Source organism: Amblyomma maculatum, unplaced genomic scaffold (genome assembly GCF_055883805.1).
Source record: "Amblyomma maculatum isolate TAMU_Amacu unplaced genomic scaffold, ASM5588380v1 scaffold_39, whole genome shotgun sequence".
NCBI classification, from domain to species: Eukaryota; Metazoa; Arthropoda; class Arachnida; order Ixodida; family Ixodidae; genus Amblyomma; species Amblyomma maculatum.
Genome location: NW_028146764.1, coordinates 440,493 through 466,495, shown reverse-complemented (window position 1 = coordinate 466,495; position 26,003 = coordinate 440,493). Strand labels below are relative to the sequence as shown.

At 47.3% G+C, this 26,003-nt stretch overlaps 3 non-coding genes across 3 annotated transcripts; all 3 read left to right on the top strand.

Annotated features, from left to right (window-relative positions):
• The first annotated feature begins 10,343 nt into the window (after positions 1–10,343).
• Positions 10,344–10,416, top strand: TRNAK-CUU (transfer RNA lysine (anticodon CUU)). Its single transcript has one exon. It is a non-coding gene; the product is annotated as a tRNA-Lys (tRNA).
• A 7,871-nt stretch (positions 10,417–18,287) lies between these two features.
• Positions 18,288–18,360, top strand: TRNAK-CUU (transfer RNA lysine (anticodon CUU)). Its single transcript has one exon. It is a non-coding gene; the product is annotated as a tRNA-Lys (tRNA).
• A 2,909-nt stretch (positions 18,361–21,269) lies between these two features.
• Positions 21,270–21,342, top strand: TRNAK-CUU (transfer RNA lysine (anticodon CUU)). Its single transcript has one exon. It is a non-coding gene; the product is annotated as a tRNA-Lys (tRNA).
• The last annotated feature ends 4,661 nt before the right edge of the window (positions 21,343–26,003 follow it).

Here is a 26,003-nt window from a genome sequence, read left to right as displayed (position 1 = left end):
CTTCTACTTTGAGTTTAATTATCTTTCCCCTAACATTACATTAATAATTTCTGTGACTATCCAAGTAAACATAAAAAAAAAGACATAAAGTACCATCCCCAACGCTTTCCTTGGCCTCGCCGACTGTTGGCTTCTTTCCTTCATGTATTATAACGAGCACCCTCATTTCCCTTTAATTGATCTGCTTGTAGCTCACGGGGGTCTCGGTTCTGCAGTCTTGAAGCCATAGGTAGCGCAAGAGGGTTCTAGCACAGCTTTCGCCCTCGCTCTTGATCACGTTCTACGTGACGCTGGCGGTAACAAACGACGTTCTACGTCCGCCGCTATGGTTGAGGGTGGCGCTGGTGAACACTCTCAAGGTTCGTATACAGACAACATAAATACCGAAGCAAGTAGCAGGGGGGACAGCGGCCGATGCAGCTCAGTTGGTAGAGCACCGGACGCGTTATTCGGAGGTCGTGGGTTTGGATCCCACCATCGGCACGTTGTTTTTTCTTCTACTTTGTGTTTAATTATCTTTCCCCTAACATTACGTTAATAATTTCTGTGATTATCCAAGTAAACATTAAAAAAAAAGACATAAAGTACCATCCCCAACGCTTTCCTTGGCCTCGCCGACTGTTGGCTTCTTTCCTTCATGTATTATAACGAGCACCCTCATTTCCCTTTAATTGATCTGCTTGTAGCTCACGGGGGTCTCGGTTCTGGAAGTCTTGAAACCATAGGTAGCGTAAGATGGTTCTAGCACAGCTTTCGCCCTCGCTCTTGATCACGTTCTACGTGACGCTGGCGGTAACAAAGGACGTTCTACGTCCGCCGCTATGGTTGAGGGTGGCGCTGGTGAACACTCTCAAGGTTCGTATACAGACAACATAAATACCCAAGCAAGTAGCAGGGGGGACAGCGGCCGATGTAGCTCAGTTGGTAGAGCATCGGACGCGTTATTCGGAGGTCGTGGGTTCGGATCCCACCATCGGCACGTTGTTTTTTCTTTTACTTTGTGTTTATTTATCTTTCCCCTAACATTACATTAATAATTTCTGTGATTATCCAAGTAAACATTAAAAAAAAAGACATAAAGTACCATCCCCAACGCTTTCCTTGACCTCGCCGACTGTTGGCTTCTTTCCTTCATGTATTATAACGAGCACCCTCATTTCCCTTTAATTGATCTGCTTGTAGCTCACGGGGGTCTCGGTTCTGGCAGTCTTGAAGCCATAGGTAGCGTAAGAGGGTTCTAGCACAGCTTTCGCCCTCGCTCTTGATCACGTTCTACGTGACGCTGGCGGTAACAAAGGACGTTCTACGTCCGCCGCTATGGTTGAGGGTGGCGCTGGTGAACACTCTCAAGGTTCGTATACAGACAACATAAATACCCAAGCAAGTAGCAGGGGGGACAGCGGCCGATGTAGCTCAGTTGGTAGAGCACCGGACGCGTTATTCGGAGGTCGTGGGTTCGGATCCCACCATCGGCACGTTGTTTTTTCTTCTACTTTGTGTTTAATTATCTTTCCCCTAACATTACGTTAATAATTTCTGTGATTATCCAAGTAAACATTAAAAAAAAAGACATAAAGTACCATCCCCAACGCTTTCCTTGGCCTCGCCGACTGTTGGCTTCTTTCCTTCATGTATTATAACGAGCACCCTCATTTCCCTTTAATTGATCTGCTTGTAGCTCACGGGTGTCTCGGTTCTGGCAGTCTTGAAGCCATAGGTAGCGTAAGAGGGTTCTAGCACAGCTTTCGCCCTCGCTCTTGATCACGTTCTACGTGACGCTGGCGGTAACAAAGGACGTTCTACGTCCGCCGCTATGGTTGAGGGTGGCGCTGGTGAACACTCTCAAGGTTCGTATACAGACAACATAAATACCCAAGCAAGTAGCAGGGGGGACAGCGGCCGATGTAGCTCAGTTGGTAGAGCACCGGACGCGTTATTCGGAGGTCGTGGGTTCGGATCCCACTATCGGCACGTTGTTTTTTCTTCTACTTTGTGTTTAATTATCTTTCCCCTAACATTACATTAATAATTTCTGTGATTATCCAAGTAAACATTAAAAAAAAAAGACATAAAGTACCATCCCCAACGCTTTCCTTGGCCTCGCCGACTGTTGGCTTCTTTCCTTCATGTATTATAACGAGCACCCTCATTTCCCTTTAATTGATCTGCTTGTAGCTCACGGGGGTCTCGGTTCTGGCAGTCTTGAAGCCATAGGTAGCGTAAGAGGGTTCTAGCACAGCTTTCGCCCTCGCTCTTGATCACGTTCTACGTGACGCTGGCGGTAACAAAGGACGTTCTATGTCCGCCGCTATGGTTGAGGGTGGCGCTGGTGAATACTGTCAAGGTTCGTATACAGACAACATAAATACCCAAGCAAGAAGCCGGGGGGACAGCGGCCGATGTAGCTCAGTTGGTAGAGCACCGGACGCGATATTCGGAGGTCGTGGGTTCGGATCCCACCATCGGCACGTTGTTTTTTCTTCTACTTTGTGTTTAATTATCTTTCCCCTAACATTACATTAATAATTTCTGTGATTATCCAAGTAAACATTAAAAAAAAAAGACATAAAGTACCATCCCCAACGCTTTCCTTCGCCTCACCGACTGTTGGCTTCTTTCCTTCATGTATTATAACGAGCACCCTCATTTCCCTTTAATTGATCTGCTTGTAGCTCTCGGGGGTCTCGGTTCTGGCAGTCTTGAAGCCATAGGTAGCGTAAGAGGGTTCTAGCACAGCTTTCGCCCTCGCTCTTGATCACGTTCTACGTGACGCTGGCGGTAACAAAGGACGTTCTACGTCCGCCGCTATGGTTGAGGGTGGCGCTGGTGAACACTCTCAAGGTTCGTATACAGACAACATAAATACCCAAGCAAGTAGCAGGGGGGACAGCGGCCGATGTAGCTTAGTTGGTAGAGCACCGGACGCGTTATTCGGAGGTCGTGGGTTCGGATCCCACCATCGGCACGTTGTTTTTTCTTTTACTTTGTGTTTATTTATCTTTCCCCTAACATTACATTAATAATTTCTGTGATTATCCAAGTAAACATTAAAAAAAAAGACATAAAGTACCATCCCCAACGCTTTCCTTGGCCTCGCCGACTGTTGGCTTCTTTCCTTCATGTATTATAACGAGCACCCTCATTTCCCTTTAATTGATCTGCTTGTAGCTCACGGGGGTCTCGGTTCTGGCAGTCTTGAAGCCATAGGTAGCGTGAGAGGGTTCTAGCACAGCTTTCGCCCTCGCTCTTGATCACGTTCTACGTGACGCTGGCGCTAACAAAGGACGTTCTACGTCCGCCGCTATGGTTGAGGGTGGCGCTGGTGAACACTCTCAAGGTTCGTATACAGACAACATAAATACCCAAGCAAGTAGCAGGGGGGACAGCGGCCGATGTAGCTCAGTTGGTAGAGCACCGGACGCGTTATTCGGAGATCGTGGGTTCGGATCCCACCATAGGCACGTTGTTTTTTCTTCTACTTTGTGTTTAATTATCTTTCCCCTAACATTACATTAATAATTTCTGTGATTATCCAAGTAAACATTAAAAAAAAAAGACATAAAGTACCATCCCCAACGCTTTCCTTGGCCTCGCCGACTGTTGGCTTCTTTCCTTCATGTATTATAACGAGCACCCTCATTTCCCTTTAATTGATCTGCTTGTAGCTCACGGGGGTCTCGGTTCTGGCAGTCTTGAAGCCATAGGTAGCGTAAGAGGGTTCTAGCACAGCTTTCGCCCTCGCTCTTGATCACGTTCTACGTGACGCTGGCGGTAACAAAGGACGTTCTACGTCCGCCGCTATGGTTGAGGGTGGCGCTGGTGAACACTCTCAAGGTTCGTATACAGACAACATAAATACCCAAGCAAGTAGCAGGGGGGACAGCGGCCGATGTAGCTCAGTTGGTAGAGCACCGGACGCGTTATTCGGAGGTCGTGGGTTCGGATCCCACCATCGGCACGTTGTTTTTTCTTCTACTTTGTGTTTAATTATCTTTCCCCTAACATTACATTAATAATTTCTGTGATTATCCAAGTAAACATTAAAAAACCAAAAGACATAAAGTACCATCCCCAACGCTTTCCTTGGCCTCGCCGACTGTTGGCTTCTTTCCTTCATGTATTATAACGAGCACCCTCATTTCCCTTTAATTGATCTGCTTGTAGCTCACGGGGGTCTCGGTTCTGGAAGTCTTGAAGCCATAGGTAGCGTAAGAGGGTTCTAGCACAGCTTTCGCCCTCGCTCTTGATCACGTTCTACGTGACGCTGGCGGTAACAAAGGACGTTCTACGTCCGCCGCTATGGTTGAGGGTGGCGCTGGTGAACACTCTCAAGGTTCGTATACAGACAACATAAATACCCAAGCAAGTAGCAGGGGGGACAGCGGCCGATGTAGCTCAGTTGGTAGAGCATCGGACGCGTTATTCGGAGGTCGTGGGTTCGGATCCCACCATCGGCACGTTGTTTTTTCTTTTACTTTGTGTTTATTTATCTTTCCCCTAACATTACATTAATAATTTCTGTGATTATCCAAGTAAACATTAAAAAAAAAGACATAAAGTACCATCCCCAACGCTTTCCTTGACCTCGCCGACTGTTGGCTTCTTTCCTTCATGTATTATAACGAGCACCCTCATTTCCCTTTAATTGATCTGCTTGTAGCTCACGGGGGTCTCGGTTCTGGCAGTCTTGAAGCCATAGGTAGCGTAAGAGGGTTCTAGCACAGCTTTCGCCCTCGCTCTTGATCACGTTCTACGTGACGCTGGCGGTAACAAAGGACGTTCTACGTCCGCCGCTATGGTTGAGGGTGGCGCTGGTGAACACTCTCAAGGTTCGTATACAGACAACATAAATACCCAAGCAAGTAGCAGGGGGGACAGCGGCCGATGTAGCTCAGTTGGTAGAGCACCGGACGCGTTATTCGGAGGTCGTGGGTTCGGATCCCACCATCGGCACGTTGTTTTTTCTTCTACTTTGTGTTTAATTATCTTTCCCCTAACATTACGTTAATAATTTCTGTGATTATCCAAGTAAACATTAAAAAAAAAAAGACATAAAGTACCATCCCCAACGCTTTCCTTGGCCTCGCCGACTGTTGGCTTCTTTCCTTCATGTATTATAACGAGCACCCTCATTTCCCTTTAATTGATCTGCTTGTAGCTCACGGGTGTCTCGGTTCTGGCAGTCTTGAAGCCATAGGTAGCGTAAGAGGGTTCTAGCACAGCTTTCGCCCTCGCTCTTGATCACGTTCTACGTGACGCTGGCGGTAACAAAGGACGTTCTACGTCCGCCGCTATGGTTGAGGGTGGCGCTGGTGAACACTCTCAAGGTTCGTATACAGACAACATAAATACCCAAGCAAGTAGCAGGGGGGACAGCGGCCGATGTAGCTCAGTTGGTAGAGCACCGGACGCGTTATTCGGAGGTCGTGGGTTCGGATCCCACTATCGGCACGTTGTTTTTTCTTCTACTTTGTGCTTAATTATCTTTCCCCTAACATTACATTAATAATTTCTGTGATTATCCAAGTAAACATTAAAAAAAAAAGACATAAAGTACCATCCCCAACGCTTTCCTTGGCCTCGCCGACTGTTGGCTTCTTTCCTTCATGTATTATAACGAGCACCCTCATTTCCCTTTAATTGATCTGCTTGTAGCTCACGGGGGTCTCGGTTCTGGCAGTCTTGAAGCCATAGGTAGCGTAAGAGGGTTCTAGCACAGCTTTCGCCCTCGCTCTTGATCACGTTCTACGTGACGCTGGCGGTAACAAAGGACGTTCTATGTCCGCCGCTATGGTTGAGGGTGGCGCTGGTGAACACTCTCAAGGTTCGTATACAGACAACATAAATACTCAAGCAAGAAGCCGGGGGGACAGCGGCCGATGTAGCTCAGTTGGTAGAGCACCGGACGCGATATTCGGAGGTCGTGGGTTCGGATCCCACCATCGGCACGTTGTTTTTTCTTCTACTTTGTGTTTAATTATCTTTCCCCTAACATTACATTAATAATTTCTGTGATTATCCAAGTAAACATTAAAAAAAAAGACATAAAGTACCATCCCCAACGCTTTCCTTCGCCTCACCGACTGTTGGCTTCTTTCCTTCATGTATTATAACGAGCACCCTCATTTCCCTTTAATTGATCTGCTTGTAGCTCTCGGGGGTCTCGGTTCTGGCAGTCTTGAAGCCATAGGTAGCGTAAGAGGGTTCTAGCACAGCTTTCGCCCTCGCTCTTGATCACGTTCTACGTGACGCTGGCGGTAACAAAGGACGTTCTACGTCCGCCGCTATGGTTGAGGGTGGCGCTGGTGAACACTCTCAAGGTTCGTATACAGACAACATAAATACCCAAGCAAGTAGCAGGGGGGACAGCGGCCGATGTAGCTCAGTTGGTAGAGCACCGGACGCGTTATTCGGAGGTCGTGGGTTCGGATCCCACCATCGGCACGTTGTTTTTTCTTTTACTTTGTGTTTATTTATCTTTCCCCTAACATTACATTAATAATTTCTGTGATTGTCCAAGTAAACATTAAAAAAAAAAGACATAAAGTACCATCCCCAACGCTTTCCTTGGCCTCGCCGACTGTTGGCTTCTTTCCTTCATGTATTATAACGAGCACCCTCATTTCCCTTTAATTGATCTGCTTGTAGCTCACGGGGGTCTCGGTTCTGGCAGTCTTGAAGCCATAGGTAGCGTGAGAGGGTTCTAGCACAGCTTTCGCCCTCGCTCTTGATCACGTTCTACGTGACGCTGGCGCTAACAAAGGACGTTCTACGTCCGCCGCTATGGTTGAGGGTGGCGCTGGTGAACACTCTCAAGGTTCGTATACAGACAACATAAATACCCAAGCAAGTAGCAGGGGGGACTGCGGCCGATGTAGCTCAGTTGGTAGAGCACCGGACGCGTTATTCGGAGATCGTGGGTTCGGATCCCACCATAGGCACGTTGTTTTTTCTTCTACTTTGTGTTTAATTATCTTTCCCCTAACATTACATTAATAATTTCTGTGATTATCCAAGCAAACATTAAAAAAAAAGACATAAAGTACCATCCCCAACGCTTTCCTTGGCCTCGCCGACTGTTGGCTTCTTTCCTTCATGTATTATAACGAGCACCCTCATTTCCCTTTAATTGATCTGCTTGTAGCTCACGGGGGTCTCGGTTGTGGCAGTCTTGAAGCCATAGGTAGCGTAAGAGGGTTCTAGCACAGCTTTCGCCCTCGCTCTTGATCACGTTCTACGTGACGCTGGCGGTAACAAAGGACGTTCTACGTCCGCCGCTATGGTTGAGGGTGGCGCTGGTGAACACTCTCAAGGTTCGTATACAGACAACATAAATACCCAAGCAAGTAGCAGGGGGGACAGCGGCCGATGTAGCTCAGTTGGTAGAGCACCGGACGCGTTATTCGGAGGTCGTGGGTTCGGATCCCACCATCGGCACGTTGTTTTTTCTTCTACTTTGTGTTTAATTATCTTTCCCCTAACATTACATTAATAATTTCTGTGATTATCCAAGTAAACATTAAAAAACCAAAAGACATAAAGTACCATCCCCAACGCTTTCCTTGGCCTCGCCGACTGTTGGCTTCTTTCCTTCATGTATTATAACGAGCACCCTCATTTCCCTTTAATTGATCTGCTTGTAGCTCACAGGGGTCTCGGTTCTGGCAGTCTTGAAGCCATAGGTAGCGTAAGAGGGTTCTAGCACAGCTTTCGCCCTCGCTCTTGATCACGTTCTACGTGACGCTGGCGGTAACAAAGGACGTTCTACGTCCGCCGCTATGGTTGAGGGTGGCGCTGGTGAACACTCTCAAGGTTCGTATACAGACAACATAAATACCCAAGCAAGTAGCAGGGGGGACAGCGGCCGATGTAGCTCAGTTGGTGGAGCACCGGACGCGTTATTCGGAGGTCGTGGGTTCGGATGCCACCATCGGCACGTTGTTTTTTCTTCTACTTTGTGTTTAATTATCTTTCCCCTAACATTACATTAATAATTTCTGTGATTATCCAAGTAAACATTAAAAAAAAAGACATAAAGTACCATCCCCAACGCTTTCCTTGGCCTCGCCGACTGTTGGCTTCTTTCCTTCATGTATTATAACGAGCACCCTCATTTCCCTTTAATTGATCTGCTTGTAGCTCACGGGGGTCTCGGTTCTGGCAGTCTTGAAGCCATAGGTAGCGTAAGAGGGTTCTAGCACAGCTTTCGCCCTCGCTCTTGATCACGTTCTACGTGACGCTGGCGGTAACAAAGGACGTTCTACGTCCGCCGCTATGGTTGAGGGTGGCGTTGGTGAACACTCTCAAGGTTCGTATACAGACAACATAAATACCCAAGCAAGTAGCAGGGGGGACAGCGGCCGATGTAGCTCAGTTGGTAGAGCACCGGACGCGTTATTCGGAGGTCGTGGGTTCGGATCCCACCATCGGCACGTTGTTTTTTCTTTTACTTTGTGTTTATTTATCTTTCCCCTAACATTACATTAATAATTTCTGTGATTATCCAAGTAAACATTAAAAAAAAAGACATAAAGTACCATCCCCAACGCTTTCCTTGGCCTCGCCGACTGTTGGCTTCTTTCCTTCATGTATTATAACGAGCACCCTCATTTCCCTTTAATTGATCTGCTTGTAGCTCACGGGGGTCTCGGTTCTGGCAGTCTTGAAGCCATAGGTAGCGTAAGAGGGTTCTAGCACAGCTTTCGCCCTCGCTCTTGATCACGTTCTACGTGACGCTGGCGGTAACAAAGGACGTTCTACGTCCGCCGCTATGGTTGAGGGTGGCGCTGGTGAACACTCTCAAGGTTCGTATACAGACAACATAAATACCCAAGCAAGTAGCAGGGGGGACAGCGGCCGATGTAGCTCAGTTGGTAGAGCACCGGACGCGTTATTCGGAGGTCGTGGGTTCGGATCCCACCATCGGCACGTTGTTTTTTCTTCTACTTTGTGTTTAATTATCTTTCCCCTAACATTACGTTAATAATTTCTGTGATTATCCAAGTAAACATTAAAAAAAAAGACATAAAGTACCATCCCCAACGCTTTCCTTGGCCTCGCCGACTGTTGGCTTCTTTCCTTCATGTATTATAACGAGCACCCTCATTTCCCTTTAATTGATCTGCTTGTAGCTCACGGGGGTCTCGGTTCTGGCAGTCTTGAAGCCATAGGTAGCGTAAGAGGGTTCTAGCACAGCTTTCGCCCTCGCTCTTGATCACGTTCTACGTGACGCTGGCGGTAACAAAGGACGTTCTACGTCCGCCGCTATGGTTGAGGGTGGCGCTGGTGAACACTCTCAAGGTTCGCATACAGACAACACAAATACCCAAGCAAGTAGCAGGGGGGACAGCGGCCGATGTAGCTCAGTTGGTAGAGCACCGGACGCGTTATTCGGAGGTCGTGGGTTCGGATCCCACCATCGGCACGTTGTTTTTTCTTCTACTTTGTGTTTAATTATCTTTCCCCTAACATTACATTAATAATTTCTGTGATTATCCAAGTAAACATTAAAAAAAAAAAGACATAAAGTACCATCCCCAACGCTTTCCTTGGCCTCGCCGACTGTTGGCTTCTTTCCTTCATGTATTATAACGAGCACCCTCATTTCCCTTTAATTGATCTGCTTGTAGCTCACGGGGGTCTCGGTTCTGGCAGTCTTGAAGCCATAGGTAGCGTACGAGGGTTCTAGCACAGCTTTCGCCCTCGCTCTTGATCACGTTCTACGTGACGCTGGCGGTAACAAAGGACGTTCTACGTCCGCCGCTATGGTTGAGGGTGGCGCTGGTGAACACTCTCAAGGTTCGTATACAGACAACATAAATACCCAAGCAAGAAGCAGGGGGGACAGCGGCCGATGTAGCTCAGTCGGTAGAGCACCGGACGCGTTATTCGGAGGTCGTGGGTTCGGATCCCACCATCGGCACGTTGTTTTTTCTTCTACTTTGTGTTTAATTATCTTTCCCCTAACATTATATTAATAATTTCTGTGATTATCCAAGTAAACATTAAAAAAAGACATAAAGTACCATCCCCAACGCTTTCCTTGGCCTTGCCGACTGTTGGCTTCTTTCCTTCATGTATTATAACGAGCACCCTCATTTCCCTTTAATTGATCTGCTTGTAGCTCACGGGGGTCTCGGTTCTGGCAGTCTTGAAGCCATAGGTAGCGTAAGAGGGTTCTAGCACAGCTTTCGCCCTCGCTCTTGATCACGTTCTACGTGACGCTGGCGGTAACAAAGGACGTTCTACGTCCGCCGCTATGGTTGAGGGTGGCGCTGGTGAACACTCTCAAGGTTCGTATACAGACAACATAAATACCCAAGCAAGAAGCAGGGGGGACAGCGGCCGATGTAGCTCAGTTGGTAGAGCACCGGACGCTTTATTCGGAGGTCGTGGGTTCGTATCCCACCATCGGCACGTTGTTTTTTCTTCTACTTTGTGTTTAATTATCTTTCCCCTAACATTACATTAATAATTTCTGTGATTATCCAAGTAAACATTAAAAAAAAAAGACATAAAGTACCATCCCCAACGCTTTCCTTGGCCTCGCCGACTGTTGGCTTCTTTCCTTCATGTATTATAACGAGCACCCTCATTTCCCTTTAATTGATCTGCTTGTAGCTCACGGGGGTCTCGGTTCTGGCAGTCTTGAAGCCATAGGTAGCGTAAGAGGGTTCTAGCACAGCTTTCGCCCTCGCTCTTGATCACGTTCTACGTGACGCTGGCGCTAACAAAGGACGTTCTACGTCCGCCGCTATGGTTGAGGGTGGCGCTGGTGAACACTCTCATGGTTCGTATACAGACAACATAAATACCCAAGCAAGTAGCAGGGGGGACAGCGGCCGATGTAGCTCAGTTGGTAGAGCACCGGACGCGTTATTCGGAGGTCGTGGGTTCGGATCCCACCATCGGCACGTTGTTTTTTCTTCTACTTTGTGTTTAAATATCTTTCCCCTAACATTACGTTAATAATTTCTGTGATTATCCAAGTAAACATTAAAAAAAAAAAAGACATAAAGTACCATCCCCAACGCTTTCCTTGGCCTCGCCGACTGTTGGCTTCTTTCCTTCATGTATTATAACGAGCACCCTCATTTCCCTTTAACTGATCTGCTTGTAGCTCACGGGGGTCTCGGTTCTGGCAGTCTTGAAGCCATAGGTAGCGTAAGAGGGTTCTAGCACAGCTTTCGCCCTCGCTCTTGATCACGTTCTACGTGACGCTGGCGGTAACAAAGGACGTTCTACGTCCGCCGCTATGGTTGAGGGTGGCGCTGGTGAACACTCTCAAGGTTCGTATACAGACAACATAAATACCCAAGCAAGTAGCAGGGGGGACAGCGGCCGATGTAGCTCAGTTGGTAGAGCACCGGACGCGTTATTCGGAGGTCGTGGGTTCGGATCCCACCATCGGCACGTTGTTTTTTCTTCTACTTTGTGTTTAATTATCTTTCCCCTAACATTACATTAATAATTTCTGTGATTATCCAAGTAAACATTAAAAAAAAAAGACATAAAGTACCATCCCCAACGCTTTCCTTGGCCTCGCCGACTGTTGGCTTCTTTCCTTCATGTATTATAACGAGCACCCTCATTTCCCTTTAATTGATCTGCTTGTAGCTCACGGGGGTCTCGGTTCTGGCAGTCTTGAAGCCATAGGTAGCGTAAGAGGGTTCTAGCACAGCTTTCGCCCTCGCTCTTGATCACGTTCTACGTGACGCTGGCGGTAACAAAAAAAGTTCTACGTCCGCCGCTATGGTTGAGGGTGGCGCTGGTGAACACTCTCAAGGTTCGTATACAGACAACATAAATACCCAAGCAAGTAGCAGGGGGGACAGCGACCGATGTAGCTCAGTTGGTAGAGCACCGGACGCGTTATTCGGAGGTCGTGGGTTCGGATCCCACCATCGGCACGTTGTTTTTTCTTCTACTTTGTGTTTAATTATCTTTCCCCTAACATTACATTAATAATTTCTGTGATTATCCAAGTAAACATTAAAAAAAAAGACATAAAGTACCATCCCCAACGCTTTCCTTGGCCTCGCCGACTGTTGGCTTCTTTCCTTCATGTATTATAACGAGCACCCTCATTTCCCTTTAATTGATCTGCTTGTAGCTCACGGGGGCTCGGTTCTGGCAGTCTTGAAGCCATAGGTAGCGTAAGAGGGTTCTAGCACAGCTTTCGCCCTCGCTCTTGATCACGTTCTACGTGACGCTGGCGGTAACAAAGGACGTTCTACGTCCGCCGCTATGGTTGAGGGTGGCGCTGGTGAACACTCTCAAGGTTCGTATACAGACAACATAAATACCCAAGCAAGTAGCAGGGGGGACAGCGGCCGATGTAGCTCAGTTGGTAGAGCACCGGACGCGTTATTCGGAGGTCGTGGGTTCGGATCCCACCATCGGCACGTTGTTTTTTCTTCTACTTTGTGTTTAATTATCTTTCCCCTAACATTACATTAATAATTTCTGTGATTATCCAAGTAAACATTAAAAAAAAAAGACATAAAGTACCATCCCCAACGCTTTCCTTGGCCTCGCCGACTGTTGGCTTCTTTCCTTCATGTATTATAACGAGCACTCTCATTTCCCTTTAATTGATCTGCTTGTAGCTCACGGGGGTCTCGGTTCTGGCAGTCTTGAATCCATAGGTAGCGTAAGAGGGTTCTAGCACAGCTTTCGCCCTCGCTCTTGATCACGTTCTACGTGACGCTGGCGCTAACAAAGGACGTTCTACGTCCGCCGCTATGGTTGAGGGTGGCGCTGGTGAACACTCTCATGGTTCGTATACAGACAACATAAATACCCAAGCAAGTAGCAGGGGGGACAGCGGCCGATGTAGCTCAGTTGGTAGAGCACCGGAAGCGTTATTCGGAGGTCGTGGGTTCGGATCCCACCATCGGCACGTTGTTTTTTCTTCTACTTTGTGTTTAAATATCTTTCCCCTAACATTACGTTAATAATTTCTGTGATTATCCAAGTAAACATTAAAAAAAAAGACATAAAGTACCATCCCCAACGCTTTCCTTGGCCTCGCCGACTGTTGGCTTCTTTCCTTCATGTATTATAACGAGCACCCTCATTTCCCTTTAATTGATCTGCTTGTAGCTCACGGGGGTCTCGGTTCTGGCAGTCTTGAAGCCATAGGTAGCGTAAGAGGTTTCTAGCACAGCTTTCGCCCTCGCTCTTGATCACGTTCTACGTGACGCTGGCGGTAACAAAGGACGTTCTACGTCCGCCGCTATGGTTGAGGGTGGCGCTGGTGAACACTCTCAAGGTTCGTATACAGACAACATAAATACCCAAGCAAGTAGCAGGGGGGACAGCGGCCGATGTAGCTCAGTTGGTAGAGCACCGGACGCGTTATTCGGAGGTCGTGGGTTCGGATCCCACTATCGGCACGTTGTTTTTTCTTCTACTTTGTGCTTAATTATCTTTCCCCTAACATTACATTAATAATTTCTGTGATTATCCAAGTAAACATTAAAAAAAAAGACATAAAGTACCATCCCCAACGCTTTCCTTGGCCTCGCCGACTGTTGGCTTCTTTCCTTCATGTATTATAACGAGCACCCTCATTTCCCTTTAATTGATCTGCTTGTAGCTCACGGGGGTCTCGGTTCTGGCAGTCTTGAAGCCATAGGTAGCGTAAGAGGGTTCTAGCACAGCTTTCGCCCTCGCTCTTGATCACGTTCTACGTGACGCTGGCGGTAACAAAGGACGTTCTATGTCCGCCGCTATGGTTGAGGGTGGCGCTGGTGAACACTCTCAAGGTTCGTATACAGACAACATAAATACTCAAGCAAGAAGCCGGGGGGACAGCGGCCGATGTAGCTCAGTTGGTAGAGCACCGGACGCGATATTCGGAGGTCGTGGGTTCGGATCCCACCATCGGCACGTTGTTTTTTCTTCTACTTTGTGTTTAATTATCTTTCCCCTAACATTACATTAATAATTTCTGTGATTATCCAAGTAAACATTAAAAAAAAAGACATAAAGTACCATCCCCAACGCTTTCCTTCGCCTCACCGACTGTTGGCTTCTTTCCTTCATGTATTATAACGAGCACCCTCATTTCCCTTTAATTGATCTGCTTGTAGCTCTCGGGGGTCTCGGTTCTGGCAGTCTTGAAGCCATAGGTAGCGTAAGAGGGTTCTAGCACAGCTTTCGCCCTCGCTCTTGATCACGTTCTACGTGACGCTGGCGGTAACAAAGGACGTTCTACGTCCGCCGCTATGGTTGAGGGTGGCGCTGGTGAACACTCTCAAGGTTCGTATACAGACAACATAAATACCCAAGCAAGTAGCAGGGGGGACAGCGGCCGATGTAGCTCAGTTGGTAGAGCACCGGACGCGTTATTCGGAGGTCGTGGGTTCGGATCCCACCATCGGCACGTTGTTTTTTCTTTTACTTTGTGTTTATTTATCTTTCCCCTAACATTACATTAATAATTTCTGTGATTGTCCAAGTAAACATTAAAAAAAAAGACATAAAGTACCATCCCCAACGCTTTCCTTGGCCTCGCCGACTGTTGGCTTCTTTCCTTCATGTATTATAACGAGCACCCTCATTTCCCTTTAATTGATCTGCTTGTAGCTCACGGGGGTCTCGGTTCTGGCAGTCTTGAAGCCATAGGTAGCGTGAGAGGGTTCTAGCACAGCTTTCGCCCTCGCTCTTGATCACGTTCTACGTGACGCTGGCGCTAACAAAGGACGTTCTACGTCCGCCGCTATGGTTGAGGGTGGCGCTGGTGAACACTCTCAAGGTTCGTATACAGACAACATAAATACCCAAGCAAGTAGCAGGGGGGACAGCGGCCGATGTAGCTCAGTTGGTAGAGCACCGGACGCGTTATTCGGAGATCGTGGGTTCGGATCCCACCATAGGCACGTTGTTTTTTCTTCTACTTTGTGTTTAATTATCTTTCCCCTAACATTACATTAATAATTTCTGTGATTATCCAAGCAAACATTAAAAAAAAAGACATAAAGTACCATCCCCAACGCTTTCCTTGGCCTCGCCGACTGTTGGCTTCTTTCCTTCATGTATTATAACGAGCACCCTCATTTCCCTTTAATTGATCTGCTTGTAGCTCACGGGGGTCTCGGTTCTGGCAGTCTTGAAGCCATAGGTAGCGTAAGAGGGTTCTAGCACAGCTTTCGCCCTCGCTCTTGATCACGTTCTACGTGACGCTGGCGGTAACAAAGGACGTTCTACGTCCGCCGCTATGGTTGAGGGTGGCGCTGGTGAACACTCTCAAGGTTCGTATACAGACAACATAAATACCCAAGCAAGTAGCAGGGGGGACAGCGGCCGATGTAGCTCAGTTGGTAGAGCACCGGACGCGTTATTCGGAGGTCGTGGGTTCGGATCCCACCATCGGCACGTTGTTTTTTCTTCTACTTTGTGTTTAATTATCTTTCCCCTAACATTACATTAATAATTTCTGTGATTATCCAAGTAAACATTAAAAAACCAAAAGACATAAAGTACCATCCCCAACGCTTTCCTTGGCCTCGCCGACTGTTGGCTTCTTTCCTTCATGTATTATAACGAGCACCCTCATTTCCCTTTAATTGATCTGCTTGTAGCTCACAGGGGTCTCGGTTCTGGCAGTCTTGAAGCCATAGGTAGCGTAAGAGGGTTCTAGCACAGCTTTCGCCCTCGCTCTTGATCACGTTCTACGTGACGCTGGCGGTAACAAAGGACGTTCTACGTCCGCCGCTATGGTTGAGGGTGGCGCTGGTGAACACTCTCAAGGTTCGTATACAGACAACATAAATACCCAAGCAAGTAGCAGGGGGGACAGCGGCCGATGTAGCTCAGTTGGTGGAGCACCGGACGCGTTATTCGGAGGTCGTGGGTTCGGATGCCACCATCGGCACGTTGTTTTTTCTTCTACTTTGTGTTTAATTATCTTTCCCCTAACATTACATTAATAATTTCTGTGATTATCCAAGTAAACATTAAAAAAAAAGACATAAAGTACCATCCCCAACGCTTTCCTTGGCCTCGCCGACTGTTGGCTTCTTTCCTTCATGTATTATAACGAGCACCCTCATTTCCCTTTAATTGATCTGCTTGTAGCTCACGGGGGTCTCGGTTCTGGCAGTCTTGAAGCCATAGGTAGCGTAAGAGGGTTCTAGCACAGCTTTCGCCCTCGCTCTTGATCACGTTCTACGTGACGCTGGCGGTAACAAAGGACGTTCTACGTCCGCCGCTATGGTTGAGGGTGGCGTTGGTGAACACTCTCAAGGTTCGTATACAGACAACATAAATACCCAAGCAAGTAGCAGGGGGGACAGCGGCCGATGTAGCTCAGTTGGTAGAGCACCGGACGCGTTATTCGGAGGTCGTGGGTTCGGATCCCACCATCGGCACGTTGTTTTTTCTTTTACTTTGTGTTTATTTATCTTTCCCCTAACATTACATTAATAATTTCTGTGATTATCCAAGTAAACATTAAAAAAAAAGACATAAAGTACCATCCCCAACGCTTTCCTTGGCCTCGCCGACTGTTGGCTTCTTTCCTTCATGTATTATAACGAGCACCCTCATTTCCCTTTAATTGATCTGCTTGTAGCTCACGGGGGTCTCGGTTCTGGCAGTCTTGAAGCCATAGGTAGCGTAAGAGGGTTCTAGCACAGCTTTCGCCCTCGCTCTTGATCACGTTCTACGTGACGCTGGCGGTAACAAAGGACGTTCTACGTCCGCCGCTATGGTTGAGGGTGGCGCTGGTGAACACTCTCAAGGTTCGTATACAGACAACATAAATACCCAAGCAAGTAGCAGGGGGGACAGCGGCCGATGTAGCTCAGTTGGTAGAGCACCGGACGCGTTATTCGGAGGTCGTGGGTTCGGATCCCACCATCGGCACGTTGTTTTTTCTTCTACTTTGTGTTTAATTATCTTTCCCCTAACATTACGTTAATAATTTCTGTGATTATCCAAGTAAACATTAAAAAAAAAGACATAAAGTACCATCCCCAACGCTTTCCTTGGCCTCGCCGACTGTTGGCTTCTTTCCTTCATGTATTATAACGAGCACCCTCATTTCCCTTTAATTGATCTGCTTGTAGCTCACGGGGGGCTCGGTTCTGGCAGTCTTGAAGCCATAGGTAGCGTAAGAGGGTTCTAGCACAGCTTTCGCCCTCGCTCTTGATCACGTTCTACGTGACGCTGGCGGTAACAAAGGACGTTCTACGTCCGCCGCTATGGTTGAGGGTGGCGCTGGTGAACACTCTCAAGGTTCGCATACAGACAACACAAATACCCAAGCAAGTAGCAGGGGGGACAGCGGCCGATGTAGCTCAGTTGGTAGAGCACCGGACGCGTTATTCGGAGGTCGTGGGTTCGGATCCCACCATCGGCACGTTGTTTTTTCTTCTACTTTGTGTTTAATTATCTTTCCCCTAACATTACATTAATAATTTCTGTGATTATCCAAGTAAACATTAAAAAAAAAAAGACATAAAGTACCATCCCCAACGCTTTCCTTGGCCTCGCCGACTGTTGGCTTCTTTCCTTCATGTATTATAACGAGCACCCTCATTTCCCTTTAATTGATCTGCTTGTAGCTCACGGGGGTCTCGGTTCTGGCAGTCTTGAAGCCATAGGTAGCGTACGAGGGTTCTAGCACAGCTTTCGCCCTCGCTCTTGATCACGTTCTACGTGACGCTGGCGGTAACAAAGGACGTTCTACGTCCGCCGCTATGGTTGAGGGTGGCGCTGGTGAACACTCTCAAGGTTCGTATACAGACAACATAAATACCCAAGCAAGAAGCAGGGGGGACAGCGGCCGATGTAGCTCAGTCGGTAGAGCACCGGACGCGTTATTCGGAGGTCGTGGGTTCGGATCCCACCATCGGCACGTTGTTTTTTCTTCTACTTTGTGTTTAATTATCTTTCCCCTAACATTATATTAATAATTTCTGTGATTATCCAAGTAAACATTAAAAAAAGACATAAAGTACCATCCCCAACGCTTTCCTTGGCCTTGCCGACTGTTGGCTTCTTTCCTTCATGTATTATAACGAGCACCCTCATTTCCCTTTAATTGATCTGCTTGTAGCTCACGGGGGTCTCGGTTCTGGCAGTCTTGAAGCCATAGGTAGCGTAAGAGGGTTCTAGCACAGCTTTCGCCCTCGCTCTTGATCACGTTCTACGTGACGCTGGCGGTAACAAAGGACGTTCTACGTCCGCCGCTATGGTTGAGGGTGGCGCTGGTGAACACTCTCAAGGTTCGTATACAGACAACATAAATACCCAAGCAAGAAGCAGGGGGGACAGCGGCCGATGTAGCTCAGTTGGTAGAGCACCGGACGCTTTATTCGGAGGTCGTGGGTTCGTATCCCACCATCGGCACGTTGTTTTTTCTTCTACTTTGTGTTTAATTATCTTTCCCCTAACATTACATTAATAATTTCTGTGATTATCCAAGTAAACATTAAAAAAAAAAGACATAAAGTACCATCCCCAACGCTTTCCTTGGCCTCGCCGACTGTTGGCTTCTTTCCTTCATGTATTATAACGAGCACCCTCATTTCCCTTTAATTGATCTGCTTGTAGCTCACGGGGGTCTCGGTTCTGGCAGTCTTGAAGCCATAGGTAGCGTAAGAGGGTTCTAGCACAGCTTTCGCCCTCGCTCTTGATCACGTTCTACGTGACGCTGGCGCTAACAAAGGACGTTCTACGTCCGCCGCTATGGTTGAGGGTGGCGCTGGTGAACACTCTCATGGTTCGTATACAGACAACATAAATACCCAAGCAAGTAGCAGGGGGGACAGCGGCCGATGTAGCTCAGTTGGTAGAGCACCGGACGCGTTATTCGGAGGTCGTGGGTTCGGATCCCACCATCGGCACGTTGTTTTTTCTTCTACTTTGTGTTTAAATATCTTTCCCCTAACATTACGTTAATAATTTCTGTGATTATCCAAGTAAACATTAAAAAAAAAAAGACATAAAGTACCATCCCCAACGCTTTCCTTGGCCTCGCCGACTGTTGGCTTCTTTCCTTCATGTATTATAACGAGCACCCTCATTTTCCTTTAACTGATCTGCTTGTAGCTCACGGGGGTCTCGGTTCTGGCAGTCTTGAAGCCATAGGTAGCGTAAGAGGGTTCTAGCACAGCTTTCGCCCTCGCTCTTGATCACGTTCTACGTGACGCTGGCGGTAACAAAGGACGTTCTACGTCCGCCGCTATGGTTGAGGGTGGCGCTGGTGAACACTCTCAAGGTTCGTATACAGACAACATAAATACCCAAGCAAGTAGCAGGGGGGACAGCGGCCGATGTAGCTCAGTTGGTAGAGCACCGGACGCGTTATTCGGAGGTCGTGGGTTCGGATCCCACCATCGGCACGTTGTTTTTTCTTCTACTTTGTGTTTAATTATCTTTCCCCTAACATTACATTAATAATTTCTGTGATTATCCAAGTAAACATTAAAAAAAAAAGACATAAAGTACCATCCCCAACGCTTTCCTTGGCCTCGCCGACTGTTGGCTTCTTTCCTTCATGTATTATAACGAGCACCCTCATTTCCCTTTAATTGATCTGCTTGTAGCTCACGGGGGTCTCGGTTCTGGCAGTCTTGAAGCCATAGGTAGCGTAAGAGGGTTCTAGCACAGCTTTCGCCCTCGCTCTTGATCACGTTCTACGTGACGCTGGCGGTAACAAAAAAAGTTCTACGTCCGCCGCTATGGTTGAGGGTGGCGCTGGTGAACACTCTCAAGGTTCGTATACAGACAACATAAATACCCAAGCAAGTAGCAGGGGGGACAGCGACCGATGTAGCTCAGTTGGTAGAGCACCGGACGCGTTATTCGGAGGTCGTGGGTTCGGATCCCACCATCGGCACGTTGTTTTTTCTTCTACTTTGTGTTTAATTATCTTTCCCCTAACATTACATTAATAATTTCTGTGATTATCCAAGTAAACATTAAAAAAAAAAGACATAAAGTACCATCCCCAACGCTTTCCTTGGCCTCGCCGACTGTTGGCTTCTTTCCTTCATGTATTATAACGAGCACCCTCATTTCCCTTTAATTGATCTGCTTGTAGCTCACGGGGGCTCGGTTCTGGCAGTCTTGAAGCCATAGGTAGCGTAAGAGGGTTCTAGCACAGCTTTCGCCCTCGCTCTTGATCACGTTCTACGTGACGCTGGCGGTAACAAAGGACGTTCTACGTCCGCCGCTATGGTTGAGGGTAGCGCTGGTGAACACTCTCAAGGTTCGTATACAGACAACATAAATACCCAAGCAAGTAGCAGGGGGGACAGCGGCCGATGTAGCTCAGTTGGTAGAGCACCGGACGCGTTATTCGGAGGTCGTGGGTTCGGATCCCACCATCGGCACGTTGTTTTTTCTTCTACTTTGTGTTTAATTATCTTTCCCCTAACATTACATTAATAATTTCTGTGATTATCCAAGTAAACATTAAAAAAAAAAGACATAAAGTACCATCCCCAACGCTTTCCTTGGCCTCGCCGACTGTTGGCTTCTTTCCTTCATGTATTATAACGAGCACTCTCATTTCCCTTTAATTGATCTGCTTGTAGCTCACGGGGGTCTCGGTTCTGGCAGTCTTGAATCCATAGGTAGCGTAAGAGGGTTCTAGCACAGCTTTCGCCCTCGCTCTTGATCACGTTCTACGTGACGCTGGCGCTAACAAAGGACGTTCTACGTCCGCCGCTATGGTTGAGGGTGGCGCTGGTGAACACTCTCATGGTTCGTATACAGACAACATAAATACCCAAGCAAGTAGCAGGGGGGACAGCGGCCGATGTAGCTCAGTTGGTAGAGCACCGGAAGCGTTATTCGGAGGTCGTGGGTTCGGATCCCACCATCGGCACGTTGTTTTTTCTTCTACTTTGTGTTTAAATATCTTTCCCCTAACATTACGTTAATAATTTCTGTGATTATCCAAGTAAACATTAAAAAAAAAAGACATAAAGTACCATCCCCAACGCTTTCCTTGGCCTCGCCGACTGTTGGCTTCTTTCCTTCATGTATTATAACGAGCACCCTCATTTCCCTTTAATTGATCTGCTTGTAGCTCACGGGGGTCTCGGTTCTGGCAGTCTTGAAGCCATAGGTAGCGTAAGAGGTTTCTAGCACAGCTTTCGCCCTCGCTCTTGATCACGTTCTACGTGACGCTGGCGGTAACAAAGGACGTTCTACGTCCGCCGCTATGGTTGAGGGTGGCGCTGGTGAACACTCTCAAGGTTCGTATACAGACAACATAAATACCCAAGCAAGAAGCAGGGGGGACAGCGGCCGATGTAGCTCAGTTGGTAGAGCACCGGACGCTTTATTCGGAGGTCGTGGGTTCGGATCCCACCATCGGCACGTTGTTTTTTCTTCTACTTTGTGTTTAATTATCTTTCCCCTTACATTACATTAATAATTTCTGTGGTTATCCAAGTAAACATTAAAAAAAAAGACATAAAGTACCATCCCCAACGCTTTCCTTGGCCTCGCCGACTGTTGGCTTCTTTCCTTCATGTATTATAACGAGCACCCTCATTTCCCTTTAATTGATCTGCTTGTAGCTCACGGGGGTCTCGGTTCTGGCAGTCTTGAAGCCATAGGTAGCGTAAGAGGGTTCTAGCACAGCTTTCGCCCTCGCTCTTGATCACGTTCTACGTGACGCTGGCGCTAACAAAGGACGTTCTACGTCCGCCGCTATGGTTGAGGGTGGCGCTGGTGAACACTCTCATGGTTCGTATACAGACATCATAAATACCCAAGCAAGTAGCAGGGGGGACAGCGGCCGATGTAGCTCAGTTGGTAGAGCACCGGACGCGTTATTCGGAGGTCGTGGGTTCGGATCCCACCATCGGCACGTTGTTTTTTCTTCTACTTTGTGTTTAAATATCTTTCCCCTAACATTACGTTAATAATTTCTGTGATTATCCAAGTAAACATTAAAAAAAAGACATAAAGTACCATCCCCAACGCTTTCCTTGGCCTCGCCGACTGTTGGCTTCTTTCCTTCATGTATTATAACGAGCACCCTCATTTCCCTTTAATTGATCTGCTTGTAGCTCACGGGGGTCTCGGTTCTGGCAGTCTTGAAGCCATAGGTAGCGTAAGAGGGTTCTAGCACAGCTTTCGCCCTCGCTCTTGATCACGTTCTACGTGACGCTGGCGGTAACAAAGGACGTTCTACGTCCGCCGCTATGGTTGAGGGTGGCGCTGGTGAACACTCTCAAGGTTCGTATACAGACAACATAAATACCCAAGCAAGTAGCAGGGGGGACAGCGGCCGATGTAGCTCAGTTGGTAGAGCACCGGACGCGTTATTCGGAGGTCGTGGGTTCGGATCCCACCATCGGCACGTTGTTTTTTCTTTTACTTTGTGTTTATTTATCTTTCCCCTAACATTACATAAATAATTTCAGTGATTATCCAAGTAAACATTAAAAAAAAAGACATGAAGTACCATCCCCAACGCTTTCCTTGGCCTCGCCGACTGTTGGCTTCTTTCCTTCATGTATTATAACGAGCACCCTCATTTCCCTTTAATTGATCTGCTTGTAGCTCACGGGGGTCTCGGTTCTGGCTGTCTTGAAGCCATAGGTAGCGTAAGAGGGTTCTAGCACAGCTTTCGCCCTCGCTCTTGATCACGTTCTACGTGACGCTGGCGGTAACAAAGGACGTTCTACGTCCGCCGCTATGGTTGAGGGTGGCGCTGGTGAACACTCTCAAGGTTCGTATACAGACAACATAAATACCCAAGCAAGTAGCAGGGGGGACAGCGGCCGATGTAGCTCAGTTGGTAGAGCACCGGACGCGTTATTCGGAGGTCGTGGGTTCGGATCCCACCATCGGCACGTTTTTTTTCTTCTACTTTGTGTTTAATTATCTTTCCCCTAACATTACGTTAATAATTTCTGTGATTATCCAAGTAAACATTAAAAAAAAGACATAAAGTACCATCCCCAACGCTTTCCTTGGCCTCGCCGACTGTTGGCTTCTTTCCTTCATATATATATATATATATATATATATATATATATATATATATATATATATATATATATATATATATATATACCGGGTGTCCCAGCTAACTTGAACCAAGGGGTACAAAATAATATATTTGAGGTAGGGCAGTGAAACCAATTGCATACAACTGCCAGCCTGTTTGCGCACTACAGGCAATTTTTTGTTTTGTATTTACTTAATTAGCTAATTATGTTAATTTTTCTAATTTATCAAATATCGACTTTAGACCAAACATGTGAATCGGAAAGTTGTAGAGCACCTTCAGAAACCCCCATTTCATTAATTGCGATAAAGAAAGTCTCACGTGTATCTTTTTTTCCGGGCTCGGAATAAAGCCCGCGAAATACAAATAATACCACGTGACTAGCGCATTTGTGCGCCGCGATTGTGGTGCTCTCAGTCGTGGTTTGAGCGAACGAAATCAGCTGCGGCCGTGTCTTCTTGGCCCCGTTAAAGCGGCAGGCCGATATGCCTGCGATGGCTTCTTCGCCCGCGTCAGACAGCCGGCCCACGTGACGGTGCAGTAGCAGCGAGAGCGGCAAGCCGACACCACCGACATTCTAACAAGGCCTCCTTCTCTCCCATTAGCAAACGTCACGACAAACGAATGAGCGATAAGGTTTCAGCCACTGAATCTGCGCATAAAAGATTGGATAAAGGGGCGTGATGACATCATGTGACTCGACTAAAATTAGCCCTGCACCTACATTTGCCGGTTCTTTATCGCCATATCCCCCTGTCGTGATGTAGGCTGCTGCGGTGCGCAGGCCTGGCCAAAATCGCGGTGGCGACGGGCGAGCTGGAGCTCGCTCGAACCATCACAAACATTTCTGCCTGCCGCTGCAACGGGACTATCGGGTCACCGCCTGCATCACCGCCGCGGTTTCTACTGAGTCAAAAGTGTTTTCGTAATCAATTATTGCTATGTACAAGGGCTGGTTATATTCCGAGAATTTTTTTATCACCTGGTTGATGGTATGGATATGATCGATAGTAGAGTGCCGTTTCCGAAAACCTACTTGATCTTTTGCTTGGTTGCAGTATAAGGTTGTCCTGATTCCATTAGCGATTAGCTTAGTAAATACCTTATACATAACAGACAGTAAGCTGATTGGTCTGTAATGTTTAAGGGCCATAGCATCCCCTTTCAAATGAATGAGGATAATGTTTGCATTCTTCCATGGTTCCGGTACCGTCGATGACACCAGACACTGCATATACAAGGTGGCCAGTTTTTCTACCACGATATCTCCCCCCGTTCTTCAACAAATCTGTAGTTATCTGATACTTTCCAGTTGATTTCCGCCTTTTCATAATTTCTAATGCTTTCTTGACCTCGTCCTTCGTCACTGGTTGAATGCCTGACTGTTTTTTCCTACCGGCAATCTCATTACGGCCCAGACTATTTTGACTACCGTAGAGATCTGTACAGAAATCCTCGGCTGCTTTGACGATCTTGTCCATATTCGTGATGACGTTGCCCACCTTGTCCCTTATCGCATCTTGTTTTTGCCTATGCCCAATTTTCTCCATGTGATACTTCCTTATATCTGCCACCTTGCGCTTATTGATTAGTTTCGATATCTCGGTCAGTTATATCTCATCTGGTCGGATGAGGTTAAGAAGTTCGCAGGGGTGAAGTGGATGCAGCCAGCACAGATACGGGTATTTGGAGAAATATGGAAGAGGCATTCGCCCTGCATTTGGTATAGTCAGGCTGATGATGATGATAACAGTGATTAGCATCATTACCTGAGTTCAACGCGCCCACAATCTAACGAGCGTCCGCTAATACGTTATTTCGGTTTTGTATTCAATCGTAATGCGCGTAGTGGCAGTTCAATCAGTAAGTGGTCACGGAAAAAAACTGTTCTTAAGAATACATAAATACGTTGTATTATAAATAGTATGTCATATATGAAATTAATTTTTTTCTTTGACTTCGTATAAATGCCTTCGAAAGGCGTTGTTTCCAGAATAATTTGTTTTCATTTGCCGTTGCAAGCTGTCCGTGCCCTCTTCTCTAGGTTTACTTTCTGGTTACTGGTAAGTTCCCCTGGAAGCGGCTGATGACCCCCAAAACTGCCTTTGTAACTCCCGACGGCTTGTACGAATTTAAAGTCATGCCGTTTGGCCTTTTTAATGCTCCAGCAACATTTGAGCGCGTGATGGACTCCATTTTGCGTTGCCTAAAGTGGAAGACATGCCTCTGTTACCTCGACGACATTGTCGCATTTTCTCCTGACTTTGACACTACCGTCGAAAGCACGTTTTGACCTGCCTATCTGATGCCGGACTACCTTTGAATTTGAAAAATGTCCTTTTGCCGCCCACCCGCTCACCATTCTCGGCCAAGTTGTCTCCAAATAAGGTGTGCCTCTAGACCCTGCCGAACTTTGGGCCGTAGCAGCCTTTCCCACACCGACTTCCATAAATGATGTACGTAGTTTAATCGGGCTGTACTCTTACTTTCACCGCTTTATTAGAAATTTTGCTTCCATTGCTTATCCCTTGACAGAACTTCTGTGCGGCAGTTCTGACCTTTCGTCGTGGTCGCCAACGTGCGACCATGTCTTCAATGCTTTACAATGCATCCTCACGGCACCGCCTGTCCTACGTCACTTCGACCCCACAGCGCCTACCGAGGTCCACACGGACGCCAGTGGTGTTGGTCTCGGCGCAGTGCTCGATTAGCGCAAATCAGGTTGCACTGATTACGTTATCGTCTATGCTAGCCGCACACTCTCGAAGGTTGAATCCAATTATTCTGTTACTGAAAAAGAGTGCTTAGCGGTTATTTGGGCTCTTACTAAATTCCGTCCTTACCTCTATGGTTGCCCTTTTGAGGTAGTGACTAACCACCATGCGCTTTGCTGGCTTTCCTCACTGAAAGACCCGACCGGCAGGCTGGCAAGATGGGCTCTTCGCCTTCAGGAATATGATATCCGCGTTGTTTACCGTTGCGGCCGAAAGCATCACGACGCCGAAGCACTTTCCCG